A 15,193-nucleotide genomic window follows, 5' to 3' on the forward strand; every position below is an offset into this window, starting at 1 on the left:
TTCTCTTAAGGATGTTAACAAGGAAATGTAATACATATTTGTTATACTGATTGGAGTGTTGTATTTCTTTATTACAATGTGTTTGTTTCTTCTAAGGCTGACAATTTTTCCAGTTTGAACTTATACTCCTGATTTAGTCTCCTAATTTTTGCTTACCCAATCATTCCTGACCTGAATAAGAGCATGGGGAGTCCAAAGATGTACACGAGATGGGGAGTCAAAAGAAATACACGCGATGGAGAGTCAAAAGAAGGTAAAACATTCCTTCCATTTGTTCATGACATGAATAAGAGCTAAATTTTCCCAGTGCATGGTTCAGTTAATTAGCTTCATTTCTTTCATCCACTTTTCAAGATTATCTTAGACTGCATTCTTGTAAATCATGAAAGCATTAGAGATTACAATGTCTCTTTCCAAGTCTCCTAAGCCACATAGTCTCTTTCAAATTCCATTTTGCTTATGTTTTGATCTTGTAACAAAATTATCGTGCCTCCTGACATTTTTTAATCAAATTTTCAGAATTTGCACACACAAACTCAAAGTTTCTTATATTTTGGGACAAAATGGAGGGACTTCCATCCAGAGATTACACTTGAGTACCTTAGCTATATCTCCGATGATCTCTATTTTGTTAAGATGATGAACTTTTACCTTTTCCGATATGAGATGCAGGAGCGGTACTGGAATAGAGAATCTTAAGAATTGGGATGCTATACTCAATGTCACTTATGGCGCCTGCATTTTGTTGGTGATTCATTGGTTCCTGATACCATAGATTAAAACTGGCTGGAGAGTGCCAAAGTTCTCCAACAGGTTAATATGAAGTTTATTCTGATTGTGGCGAACACAACACTTGCTATAATTGATCAGGTCTGTTCTGGCCTTTGCATAGTCCATTATGGCCATTCTTGGTTTTTCATGAATTTCCTTATAATGCATTTACTTTAAACTATTATTTCTCTTATGGATCATTGGTTGGACTCATTAGCAAATAGAAATCTCAGCATAAACTTCCGCATAAATAGTATAACATTGTTGACCGCGTAAGAAAAAGTAATATCCGCATAACTATGTAGCACTCAGTTATCTGCATAAGAAAAAATAAGCTCAACATAACTAATGCAGCATTTGGTTGGCGGTATGTAATTGTTCATTAGTAATATCCTTTGACTTATGCAAGAATCTGTGTATTACTTTTTGCAGGATAGATTATGGAATAAAAAAGTATTTGTCAACAATGCATGGATATGAGTATTTACAGGCAAAAATTCCATTTAATGTAGATAGTCCCTGCATAGCGTAACTCATTTATTATTTACTGCGTTAGGATCCCTACATTATTATTTACTGCATAATAGTGTTTACATTATTATCACTGCATAAGCATTCCTTGTATGACTAATACTTTAACCAAATAATGTCTTACTCTTTTGTAGTTCAATTTTGTGATATTACTGAACAGAAGGAGAGTGATATAGGGTGCTTTATCTTTTGTTCCATCACTTTGTGGCCGTCTGGTGGAGTATATTCTTATGTAGAAACTGAGGCCCGTGTCAAAATAAATGTGCACCCCTTTTTACATAGTCAAGGATTATGATCTTTTGTTTGATTCTAGCATTTATCTTCGTTGAGCATTACACTCCTTGTCATGTTCTACAGCATGCTGCAGATGAGTGAATTCGTTTGGAAGAACTGTGTGAGAAGGTAATGATTGCCTAAAAACAATTTGATGTGTCATTTCAACGTGGAGTTTGTAGCTTAGTGAATTATTAGGTCCTATCCGGACAAAAGAGGACAACAACCTATCTTGTTTCTGAGTAAGAATTGGTACGTTTATGGTCATCTAATCTGAAATAGATTTGCCTTGTGCCGCTTGGCTTGCGGGGAAGACTTGGAAACTCCTTATAATAGGTAACATTGATTTTTGAGTCTTTGGACCATACTATGCTGACCAAATTCAAAACTGGGGTTGGATCTGGAACATTCATTCTCAAGCTTCAAGATCATTTACCAGGTAAATTATGATCTTTGTTTAGAGTTTCATTACACAACCAGTCTATGGAACTTGATAAAATTGCCATTTACCTGAAATTCCATTCCGATAAATTTTGCAACATTCATTGAAGTTGAACCTAACTCTAGCATGAAGTTATATGTTTTCGTTAAAGCAGGAACTTAAATCTGATTCACAAGCAACCAACATCAGTCACACTTCTTGCGGTAACATTCTCTAATACTTGTCTCTGTCATATTATACATTCAAAAAGTTAAGTTCATGTAAACCATTTGCAAATCAGTTTTATAAGGGAAAGGTAATATAGTACTGGTTGTAGTTGTTAATACAGGATTAGAAAGTGACATCAACTAATAGGTAATAAGAACTGGGAGTAGGAATTATTGGGAACAAAGCTACACTGTATAGTAAATACACAAGGGCTGGGAGAGATTGCTCACCTACATTCTCGAACCTTTTACTACACTTTAGATATTATTCTCTCTAGCGATCCTGATCCTGTTCCTCCCTCTGAAGGATATGTGCCTGTTTAAGTGTGAAAACAAAGCATGACAAGCACTTCTTTTTAGTCTACTTATTCGATTCTGAGGTATCAATACCATAGTTTTTTTGAGGGTTTAAGGCTTTCAAGTGTCATTTGTGCACATTGTCCCTTAAGGTCCATTTTATGTTTTAATTGGGTTGATTATAGGAAGTGAATTATGAATTGTTACTTTTAAGAGAATTTTTTTGTTCTAATACCATCAATAACAAGACAATTCTAGAGGTTCTCTCCTTTTGAATTATGTTGCCTTGAAAATTGAATAGCTTCCAACTTATTTTAGAAAACTATTCATGACATCATTCATGTTTAGGAAACACTCCACTAGCTAACAAGATTCTTTTGCATGTGTTTCATAAGAAAATGGTTGTTTTCGTGATAATACAGGTTCCATGTATTTTGGGCGTTAGTTTAACTGATGTGGATCTGTTAGAATTTCTTCAACAGGTTAGTCCATTGACACTAACTAGCTCTTGTATTTCACTCCTTCATTTAATCAACCCTAATCTTTCTCATATGGAATCTTGATTATGTTTTTGCTTAAATGCAGTGTCATGTCCTCTGAATAATGTATTTGCAACCCACTTAACAAAGTCCCCTGTTTTAACGTTACTCCCTTCCTCCAATTAACATCTCCCTTTAATTTATTCCACCTCTCTTATTTTCTTTTGATTATACATCAACAAGAACCGGAGGAGATGAAGCCGAAGGCTACCAATGAAATTCTGAATGATAGTGCTTTTATATGTTTTTTTCCTTTATACGTCATTTTTAGACAAATTTTGTTATTCACTTCTATTAGTTTTCCATTTCAACTTCCCCTTACATCAACAGCTTACTCAAAGATGAAGACAAATGTATAGTTGTTTTCACTTCTATTAGTTTTCCATTTCAACTTCCTCTTACATCAACAGCTTACTCAAAGATGAAGACAAATGTATAGTTGTTTATACTTCAAGCCACTCTATGAGATCATTACTATGTGGAATCCATTCAGCGCCAAGTTAAGGTAAACTACTTAGGTGACATTTGTTTACCATTCTAAAAAATGACTTTTCTAACTTAGAGTTCGATGGTTTACGTTATTTCTCTATTTTCTAATTCTGATAATGTAATAGGAAGTTCCTACCAGGAGCAGAGCTATGTGGAGGTGAACCCCCTTCGTCGAAAAATTATACTGTATATGTAAGGTTAAATTCTAATTATATGAGTATATCTATTAAAATGAACCCCACGGGTTAAGAGTAAGAGTAACTTGGTGAAAAGGGTAAGTGGTCAAAGAAACATATCGTAAATTGCTTAATACATTGTGGGTATAATTGAAGCTGGAAGGATAACATGTCCAATGTTTTGTCTATCCAATCTTGAAGGAGCGGATATAGCTTGTTAACAACGAATGCAAGCACGTGCACTGCTTTTAGTTTGAAGTTTGAACGATGTATACGTACTCACATGGTTGAAAATTTCAAGAAGTATATAGTTAATTAGGAGTTTTGAGATGAGTTAGTTGAGATTGAAGAAAAAGAGTAGTGGTATTTAATGTTGAAACTATAAAAGGGTATGTGAAAGTTGAAGTTGTGTTTGGATATAAGAAAACAGTCTAATAAGTACTATGAGTGAAAATTTGAAAGAACGTGAAAAAACTCCTAAAACCTGTTTTTCAAATTCTTTATTTCAAGTTTGATTGAGAGGCAATGCTTATGTCTCTTCTTTATTGATGTAATTCTCATCATTTTCATTATACGGTGATGTAGATAACGGTGAGGAACCAAACATGTTCTACCCTAACCTCCATCCGTCATTAGCAATCTCAATTCGCTTTTTCTATTCACTAGTGCATTGTGCGCTGGCAGCCCCGTTAGTTTGCTGGGAAAAGGCTAGTGCGCAACAATTGATGAAAAGCCAACAACTTCTTTTAGGAGTCAGTTTTGACATGGAGTCTGAAGTTGAAATAATGGGCCAGTTTGATAAACACACACACACTTGAAATATTCTCCAATATTATTTCAAATCATTGAGCGTAAGTCTATGGCCAAACAGTTGAGTCTGCATCTATTTTGACGGAAGAAAAAGGGGTGAAATGGTATTGTGTAGCCGCTGATTTAATCAGATTGTTTCCTCGGTGCTTAGCCATTTGTTTATATTCATTCCTTTGTGGAACTAAATTTTCATGAATGGAGGTAGGTCAACTGCAAATGAGACAGTATTTTGTTTGTAGGAATGGATGTCAACTTCCAAGCTTAAAATGAACCTTACAACTCGTTCTTACTTCTTTATACTTTGAACCTCCTTCACATAGATATTGGTTCCGCCACTGGTTCCTACAATTGTTTATTGAAAAATATTAGTGTTTTGTAGTGATGAATCTTGAGGTTCAAGAAATAATGTTGTTCCTTCTCTGTTTATACCGTATTTAAATCATTGTATTGCAGTTTTGATCATTATATTCTTCTGTGTTGAAATGAATCTACCTCCCTTCACTGAATTCATTTATTATGTTATTGTTTGACATAGCATGTCCTATCTGTGTTGAATGTAATATGGATGATTTGTACTGTATGGAGAAATCCTCAGCATTCTCCAACTCCTCGAAAAAGGAGAAAGGGAGACTCCTTTCAATTGTCTGCAGAGTTAGTGAATTATGTAATAGGCGATTGGTTCGGGGGCCACTTGAGTCTGCCGCCGGCACCCGACTTCGTACGAATGAGATTCTTGCCAATTCGAGTTTGTTGCTCCAACTATTATCAAACTAATATCTATTCCATTTAGTATTTCAGGTGCTTATGGTGTGTATAATGTTAACACCGTAGTGGATCAATTCAACGATCCTTTCAAACTATATCAAACTAATACCTATTCCATTTAGTATTTCAGGTGCTTATGGTGCGTATAATGTTAACACCGTAGTGGATCAATTCAACGAGCCTTTCAAACTAGTACTATTAGTAATCGACTCTATAGCTTGAAAGAAAGGAGCGAAAACCGCTCTGGATTAGGTGGTGGAATACTTTCTAATTTACTGCCAATCGGTAGCTATTTTAGTAGCTTAGTGTCGAGACTCCATACATTAGTGCTTTATGGAGTTTATATTGCAATCACATTTCTTTTGATTAATTAATAATTTACTATTGATAATTGCAAAAGGATATAGACTCACTTAATCGTGAATACAGATTTGTACATGTATCATTTAGATTACTCACGTTTCTACCTTGTTCCTTCAGCATCTCTCTTTATAGAAGCAAGTCTTTGGTTGGTATTTTGTGAACACATCGCTTGGATTAGTTTCTCTTTCTCTGTGGAAATAGTTGCTTGAAAATCCAAATAAAATGAACAGGTTCCTCTATTTATTTGGTAACGTTAGTTATCTCCCTTCCCAGTAGTAAAGATTTATAACTTCACAGGTTGTGGGTTTGATTTTCTTGATTGCCTTCAAAAGTACGTTCTTAATAGGTTAAGTAAATGACATTCTATTAGAGTAGTATAAAATCTAGGTAGGGTAGACATTAATGACATACTACAAAACATTTCATCATAAGGAATTTATTTAATATGTATAAAAAAAATATTTAATTAAGAAATTCATTTAATATGTATAAAAAATTAACTTATAAACTTAATACTTAGGATTAAAATTATTAAAATTTCGAATCAATTTTATATTCTGAATCAAACTAAAATAATTGCACAAAGTTAAATAATTTTAAGTTATATATGATAATAAAAAAATTCACATTATTAATACAATAACCTCTTTTTATTTTTAATAAATAAGTACTAGAATAAAATTTACAAGAAATAATATTTTTCTAATCAACTAATTTTTTCCTTCTTTTCCGCGTGTATTAACTAGAAAACTACTCCGTTTATCATATACGCTACCGGCTCATGTTAGAGTAATCCGCGTGTATTAACTAGTTCGAAAGCTATAAAGAGCCCGTTTGGATGGGCTTAAAAAAAAATAACTTTTATGTATGAAGTGTTTTTAGAACTTTGAAGTGTTGAAAGTTATTTTTATAAATAAGCAGTTGAGTGTTTGGATAAAAGTGCTTAAATGAGGAAAATTATGTGAATTTTAGGGTTAAAAGAATAAAAAGGGTAGTTTGGAAATTTAATTAAAATATAAAGGATATAAAAGTAATTTCCATGGTCAAAAAAATGATTTTAAGCACTTAAAAAAAATTAGGAATCCTAACTTTTCATTTTTAACTGAGTTTAAGAACTTTATGGTTTAAAAAGTTAGCATTAGTCAAACACGTTCAAAATCTAAAAAGAGACTTTAAGTTGATTTTGACCAACTTAAAGCCAATGCAAACGGTACGCTACCGGCATCTTAGAGTATGCCCATCATATTGTTCTTTTGACGATGTCCGATCAAAAGCCTAAATCAATTTACCCGGCAATCAATCTGCTCAAGTAATGCTACTGCTCTTCCTATTATCTTGGTATTCTTCCGTCCATTAAAATTCGAGAATCATTATCTTGGAACCCTAAATCAGATTATCTTGGAATCCTTGCATGCATATTTTAAAGAAGTCAAAGAAATTTTAGTTTTCAAGAATATATTGGATGATGTCAAGAAATCTTTTAAAGAAAAATTATATTGTTAGGGAGATTTGGGGATCAATTCTGTCGGGGGGTATATTGTATGATTCCACAAGGGTTGTTGAGGAGTTGGTTTTCAACAGCCTCGATGCTGGTGCCACCAAGGTACAACTCTGTCCCGGGGACGATGTCCGATGAAAACCGTGAATCAATATTCCGGCCGATCTATCTATCGGTAGAAGGAAAATTCGAGAACTTGATATTGTCAGATTTTCTTGGAATTCTTGCATGCATTCTTTGTTAAGAAAAAAAAAAACAAGAACTTGTTGGCTTTTTGAAGTTACATTGATTTACAGGCAAAAGGACTTGATGCTGAAAACAGAGCAAAGTACGCAGATCGGATTTGTATAAGAAAAGGGCCAGCAGTTGATGACCAAAAATATACCCTACAGTTTATAAAGGAACAGTGATCTTCTCAAGTAATACTACTGCTCTTCCTATTATCTCGACATTCTTCCATCCATTAAAAAAGAAAGAAGGAAAATTCGAAAACTCATTATCTTGGAATTCTTGCATGCATATTTTAAGGAAATCAAAGAAATTGTAGTTTTCAAGAATATATTGGCATTGCACATATTTTCCCTGTGATCAATCTGCTCAAGTAATGCTAATATAAAGGAAATTTAAGAAATCTTGGAATGCTTGCATGCATTCTTTTTTAGAAAAAATCAAAAACATTAAGCTATTGGTATTCTTAAATGCATTAAGAATATTACTACATTGGTATTCTTAAAAGCATATCTTAAAGATGTTCAAGAATTATGTTGTCCGATCAATTTTCTTAAATCAATTTTCCCACCGTTCTATCTGCTCAAGTAATACTACTGCTATTCCCAATATCTTGGTATTCTTCCATGCATTAAAAAAGAATAAAGGAAAATTCGAGAACTTGTTGGCTTTTTGAAGTTATTGTTAAATTTTCTTGGAATTCTTTCATGCAAGCTTTTAAAAGAAAAGTTCAATAACATATCAAGGAAATTCACGGAGTCTTTTAAAAAAACATGTTGTATGTTAAGGATGTTCAAGAATTTGTTTTTACTTTTTAGGGAGATGGGGAGCAATAAGCGAATGCCCAAGGCTATTTGGAGTTTGGGGAGCATTAAGCGAATGCCTGAGGCTATTTGGAGTTCAATTCAGTCAGGGGTTATCTTGTACGATTTCGCGTTGAGGTGTTGGTTTCAACAACCTCGATGCTGGTGCCACCAAGGTGTACCAATTTACCCTTTCAAAGTATCAATATTCTTTATGACTTTACTAGGTATTGAATGGAAAGATGTGGAGTTATTCTTAAAGTCCCCCACTCGTACAACTCTAAAAAAAATAAGTAGTTGATTAAAAGAAGTTGTGATTTGTAGTATATGAATAAAGACACTCGATTTGAACGACTTTCGTAAACACCCTCACTGGTTAGTTTCTTTTACATGGTCTAAACTTTTTGATTTTTATTGTTTCTTAAAAGTTAAAGGGGAGTCTTGGAGTAACTGGTAAAGTTGTTGTCATGTGACCAGGAGGTCACGGGTTCAAGCCTTGGAAACAGCCTTCGACAGAAATGCAAGGTAAGGCAGCGTACAATAGACCCTTGTGGTCGGGCCTTTCCCCGGACCCTGCGCATAGCGGGAGCTTTAGTGCACCGGGCTGCCCTTTATTGTTTCTTAAAAGTTGAAAATTGTGCCATGTAAGAGAATGGGGAATTATATTTTTATTTCTAATTTTGTTTATGTTTTGAGGATCAATAGAGGTGGGCTGCTGAGAATATGGCAAGTCATGCTTTTATGCAATTTTAATCTCTTAGACTAGTTGCACAAAAGGCAGTGATCGGTGAGGCTCTTCAATGAATTCTTATGTTCCTTTGTTTGCTACATCTGATGATGAGGGCATATACTTTATATAAAAATTGTTATACCTTTTCTCCTCTTAGTATGATGCTCCATTCTAGAATCATAAGTAATTTTTTCCAAATGAATATTCTTATGTCGCAACTCTATTTCTTTTTTCCATGAGATTTACTTCCTTATAGGACTCTTCTTTTTATGTTTGTTATCTTATAAGTAGTGTATTCCTAGTTTGAAATTATCTCAGTTTCCATCAGGTATATGTTGCTATAGGCAGTGGGACCTGCTATGTTAAGGTGGATGACAATGGTAAGTATTAGTTTCTCTGACATTGATCTAATACATTTTGATGTGCAGAAAGTTCTGCTCAGTTTATTATTTTACTTCATCATATGAAGTTGTACTTTCTTTTGTAGTATTTTGAATGAAGACACTCAAATGGACAGACTTTCGTAAACGCCTTCACTGGCTATTTTCCTTTACATGGTCTAGACTTTATTGTTTCTTAAAAATGGAAAATTGTGCCATGTAAGAGGTTCATCTTTTCTTATTTTGTCAATGTTTTCATTTGAGGGGATCAGTAGAGGTGGGCTGCTGAAAACATCATAGTCAAGTGACTAATGATGGCAAGTTGTGCTTTCGTGCAGTTTTAATGTTTTAGACTGATTGCTCCTGCGAATTTGTGTGTTGCTTGCACAAAAGGCAGTGACCGGTGAGGCTCTTCAATGAATTCTTATGTTCCTTTGTTTGCTACTTCTGATGACGAGGGCATATGCTTTATATGAAAATTGATACTATTTTTTCTCCTCTTAGTATGATGCTCCATTCTAGCATCATTATTTTTTTTTCCAAAGAGAAAATACATAAAGTCCCCCTAAACTTATACATGTTTTTTAAGTAGACACTTAAAGTTCGCGGGGGTCCTATTACCCCACAGAACCATTTCCAACCATTATAAAGACACCATTTTAACCCATTTTCACAGCAACTGTTATATCACATTTGAGAAGCGCGTGAATGAATAAAATTCAGCTCCAGACCAATGCATAAATGCCACGTAGTATTGCCAATTTGAACCCCCAATTACTACATCTTCTTCGTCTAAGGAAGAGAGCGACAAATGTGAAGAACTCCCAAATCCTGAGCAAAAGACTTTAGCGAAGTTGAAGTAGTTGTTGAAGATGCTCTTACTGCTCCACCGCCACCCCCGCTGACCAAGCAGGAGGAGAAGAAATCAAAGGCTAAAACAGTAAAATCAGATGCTAAAACAATCAAAGGGGATACAGCTAGCCGTCAATGAAATTCTTCACCAGCAGCGAACACTGTGCAACCAGTTATAATTGAATTTCTTCGTCAAAATTCAATCTGAAACAAATACCCATAATTTAAATAGTGAAATTTGATCGATTTACGACTTCAAAATTTCTAAAAAATAAATTAAATTGAAGCCATTAAAGAGTGACCAATTTTCGCAGTATATGATAAAGATACAAAATGTGCCGAGTAGGCATTTTGAATCAACACCGAAGGACCAATTGATAATCCAAACATCAGATTTATTCTTTGTTTTGTTATAATTTGCAATTGATCTTTTCTTGTTTATAGTGGCATTAGTTAAAAAAAAGAGAGAGAAAAGAGTTCCACAGTAGTTTGAGAGGAAAGGAGAGAGGGGAGAGTGAAATGAGTTATCCGGTTGGTTTGAGGGTCAAAATGTGAACAAATTGGGGTTTTACTTGATCCTTTATCAAAAGGTAACAAAAAATAAAATTATATTATTTTATTTGAGAGTGAACACATGCGCTGGCTTTGAGATTAGCATTGTTGTCAAAATGGTGTATTTATAATGGTTCCATGGGGTAATAGGACCCTTGCAAACTTTAGGTGTCTACTTAAAAAACAAGTACAAGTTTAGGGGGGACTCTATGTATTTTCTCTTTTCCAAATGAATATTCTTATATCACATCGCTATCACTTTTTTACGTGAGGTTTATTTCCTTATAGGACTCTCCTTTTTATGTTTGTTATTCTTATAATTAGTGTACTCCTAGTTTTAACTTAACCCAATTTCCACCAGCTATTTGTTGCTATAGGCACTGGAACTTGCTAAGTTAAGGTGGATGACAGTGGTAAGTTTAGTTTTTTTTATATTGATCTGATGCATTTTGATGTGCAGAAAGTTATGCTCAATTTATTATTTTACTTCATCATCTGAAGTTGTACTTTTTTTAAAGGATCTGGTGCCTCACGAGATGGACTGGTGTTGATTGGAGAAAGATATGGTAATTCTTTGTAAAATCTTAGACTGGCATCGTCTTTTTATTGTATTGATGCTGTTGTACCTAATTTCTTTTGCCTGACAACTATGATGTTCATAACTTGGAATGGTTGTTTTAGTCTAAGATATTGATCAAATGGTAGGTTGTTTGACTGTTTGTGTTCATTATATTTTTTACAGATGTTCTTTTATTTATAATTTTGTGGTTTTACTTGTAATTGGGAAAACTTTGTATGGTTGTACACAACACAAAATATTTTTTTGCTTTTATTGTAAGATGTTCATTTATATCGCATTCCTGGTGCTCAATTTGCAGTAAAATACTTTCTTTATCTGTACCGTGTCCCAAAAAAAAGAAGAGAGAGAGAGAGAGAGAGAGAGAAAGAGAGAGTATATGTGCACATCAAAATGCATTAGACACGATTTTAACTATGGTTTCTTATGCTTCTTTTACACCAATGATATCAAAACACAGCCATTCAAACGATATGCATGCTTTCGCAGCAAGCTTTGGCTTTAAAGGAGAGGCTCTGAGCTCTATTTCTGACGCTTCTGTGTTGGAAAAAATGTTACTAAAGCTCATGGGAGGCCAAATGGATATCGTAAGGTTTTGAAGGTAAAGTTCTTTTGAGATTTAGTTGATAGTATCCATTAGGATTGGTGTAAAACTACTAACTTGGCCTTTGTTCTTGCCATTATTTATAGGACGGCAAGTGTTTGTACCTTGGAGTTGATGATTGTAGACAAGATGTTGGTACAACAGGTGATTTTGTATAAGCCTACCTGGTACATGAATTGACTGCTGTTTGCTAATAAGGAAATTTCTTGGGATTTTTATTTTTGCAGTCATTGTTCGTGATGTATTTTACGATCAAGCAGTTCGAAGGAAGCAAATGCACCCCAAGTATTTATCGTTTTCTCACAATTCAAACAAATGAAAAGTATTAATTTACATACTTAACCTCTAAAGCAGTACTCTGACCTTATTGATCTTTTGGTTTGCATATATGATCTGGAAGCCCAGAGAATGTCTTGCATTCTCTGAAAGAGTCTCTGCTCTTGTACATCCTCTACTTCAAATTATTGATAGGTCCGTCTTTGTTACACCAGCTAACTTAAGGATATTTTCTGTCTGGTTTCTTAAAATTTGTTCGTCTGCATGCAGTGAGGATAACCTGTGTTGCACACATGCTTCTCCTTCTCCATTGCCATTATTGTCCAGTGAGTTTGGGATTCATCTGAGTTCCCTTAACAACTTGAATGCAAGTGATGGTTCATTCAAGCTCTCAGGATATATTTCAGGTCCTGATGTTACACAGTGGAAGGTATGCAGGACCAAATCGATGGATAAGAGATGTGATAAGTTATTTTTTCTACACTTCGATTCCTTTACAATCACTGGTTAGTTTGCAGGTCCTTCTATATTTCTGTATATTTTCTGATGAAAGAAAACGGAAAATTAATCTTTGGTTAACATATACTATATCGGATTTTGATTTTCTACAGTGTTTCACTTCCCTGACTATCTAAAAGAGGGGGGGGACAAATTATAGAAAGTTGGTTAGTGGAAGAGAGAGTTAATACATCAGATGGTGCAAAGCATTTCAGTGTTATGCCATCGTGTAGTTCTATCACTTTCTTTTCTCTTAAGCTACTTTTGGAAAACCTAGCTAAGAACTCATCTATTGCTATCCCATTCCCTACTCCTCTTTTCAGATACACCTGTGAATTATGAGATCAGGAAAAAGAGTACAGGGCCCTGAGTTGCAAAGCAACACTTGAACTTCCTTCCCCGTAGCCAAAGAAACTGACTGGAGAGTGCACTGTCAGGAGAGAGATTTGCTATGCACAGAATTTCTGCCGGGAAGTGCTTTCGAAAAGCATGATCCTGAATCCAGATTCCTCTGTCAGATCGAAAGTTCAAGTCAGTCAATTGATTGCTTTCTTGCTCATTGCACAGTCGGTGTGAACTAGAAATCCAGAAACTCGCGCACCCCCTTTCATCTAATGTTTTTACCTACAGAGGATGATTTTCTGGACAACAAATTCAGTGCTTCAGCTAGCTCCAGTTATAAATCAGACTGCCTGTTAGGTTCCGGATGGGAGAAGTCTTAAACAATTGTAGCTGGCAGATCAACAGAGGAGGCCTCATTTAGGGAGTCTCTTGAACTTGATAACAGTTCAAATGTGATGCATGAGGGAAGGAAACCATTTATGCGGAGCTGTTCTTTGCCGGGGGTCTTTCGGAAACAGCCTTTCTACCTCCTCGAGGTAGTGGTAAGTTTTGTGTACACTCTACCCTCCCCAGAGCCCACTTAGTGGGATTTCACTGGGTATGTTGTTGTTGTTGTGTTGTTTGTTCTTTGCATAGAAGCCTGATACATGATGGATCATCTTTTGATAGTAATGAAGATATTTAAGTTTGAAAAAAGTAAATACAGAACTAAACAAAATCGCCTTGAACATGATTATAGTGTTGAATTTGAAGTAGCTGATGATGTTAATCAGGTCTTAAATCATAGGTCTCCTAGAGGCAAGGAAATATATTTGGAGAAGTTCTCCATGTGCAAAACTCAGAGCAAGGCACTGCAGAGGTCAAAATTTCTGTCGGGAGATTCAGAAAAGTCTTTATTAACCAAGGACATTCTAGATTAATACGATCATCTTATGGACTTCTTTAAACAGACTGCTGCAAATTATGATTCTGACCTACCATAGGACTATTCTTTTCATGTTTGTTATTCTTATGAGTAGTCCTAGTTTGAACTTAAACCAGTTTGCACCGGGTATATGTTGCTATAGGCAGGGGGACCTGCTATGTTAAGGTGGATGACAATGGTAACTATTAGTTTCTTTGACATTGATCTAATGCATTTTGATGTGCAGAAAGTTCTGCTCAATTTATTATTTTACTTAATCATCTGAAGTTGTACTTTCTTTTGAAGGATCTGGTGTTTCACGAGATGGACTGGAGCTGATGGGAGAAATATATGGTAATCTTTTTGCAAAATGTTGTACCGACATCATCTTTTCTATTGTATTGATGATGATGTACATAATTTCTTTTGCCTGACAACTGTGATGTTCATAACTTGGAATGATTGTTGTAGTCTAAAGGATTGCATGCATTACTCAACTGATACGCTGTTTGATGGTTTGTGTTCATTGGTATCTTTTTACAAATATTCTTTTATTTATGGTTTTGTGGTTTTAATTTTAATTGTGCGTATTTGTATGGCTGCACACAACACAAAATATTGATGCTTATATATTGGTTTTGCTTTTATTGTAAGATGTTCATGTACATCGATTTCCTGGTGCTTCATTTGCAATTACTTTCTTTATTGTAATTGTTATTTATATGTGCCTGTTGCTTTCATCTTCAGTTATGCTTCCTTTTTGTCTGTCATTTTAACGATGGTTTCTAATGTTTCCTTTACACCAGCGACCTCAAAATACTGCCATTTAGACGATATACATGCTTTTGCAGCAAGAGTTGGCTTTACAGGAGAGGCCCTGAGCTCTATTTCTGACGTTTCTTTGTTGGAAATTGTTACTAAAGCTCACGGAAGGCCACATGGAATTGTAAGGTTTTGAAAGTAGGGTTCTTTTGAGATTTAGTTGATAGTATCTATTATGATAGGTATAAAACTACTAATTTGGTCTTGGTTCTTGCCATTGTTTACAAGACGGCAAGTGTTTGTACCTTGGAGTTGATGATTATAGTCAAGATGTTGGTACAATAGGTAATTCTGTATAAGTAGGTAATTCTGTATAAGTCTACCTGATACATGAATTGACTGTTGTTTGCTAATAAGGAGATTTGTTGGGATTTTTCCTTTTGCAGTCATTGTTCGTGATGTATTTTAGAACCAACCGGTTCGAAGGAAGCAAATGAGCAAATGCACTCCAAGTACTTTCAGTTT

The 15,193-nt window shown here is 34.8% G+C and overlaps 3 long non-coding RNA genes across 4 annotated transcripts; all 3 read left to right on the plus strand.

Annotated features, from left to right (window-relative positions):
• The first annotated feature begins 1,943 nt into the window (after window positions 1–1,943).
• LOC129875052 (uncharacterized) lies at window positions 1,944–15,192 on the plus strand. The gene is made up of 5 exons (XR_008763058.1): window positions 1,944–2,014; window positions 2,172–2,220; window positions 14,213–14,260; window positions 14,713–15,013; window positions 15,115–15,192. It is a non-coding gene; the product is annotated as an uncharacterized LOC129875052 (long non-coding RNA).
• On the plus strand, window positions 11,027–12,356 carry LOC129875050 (uncharacterized). Of its 2 annotated transcripts, none has more exons than XR_008763055.1 (5): window positions 11,027–11,118; window positions 11,743–11,883; window positions 11,973–12,030; window positions 12,114–12,171; window positions 12,287–12,356. It is a non-coding gene; the product is annotated as an uncharacterized LOC129875050 (long non-coding RNA). The 2 variants fall into 2 exon arrangements; XR_008763054.1 differs by lacking the exon at window positions 11,027–11,118 and adding an exon at window positions 11,194–11,271.
• LOC129875048 (uncharacterized) lies at window positions 12,437–13,977 on the plus strand. The gene is made up of 3 exons (XR_008763052.1): window positions 12,437–12,592; window positions 12,984–13,544; window positions 13,776–13,977. It is a non-coding gene; the product is annotated as an uncharacterized LOC129875048 (long non-coding RNA).
• Window position 15,193: the final 1 nt, after the last annotated feature.

The sequence above is a fragment of the Solanum dulcamara genome, chromosome 11 (genome assembly GCF_947179165.1).
Source record: "Solanum dulcamara chromosome 11, daSolDulc1.2, whole genome shotgun sequence".
In the NCBI taxonomy this organism is placed as follows: domain Eukaryota; kingdom Viridiplantae; phylum Streptophyta; class Magnoliopsida; order Solanales; family Solanaceae; genus Solanum; species Solanum dulcamara.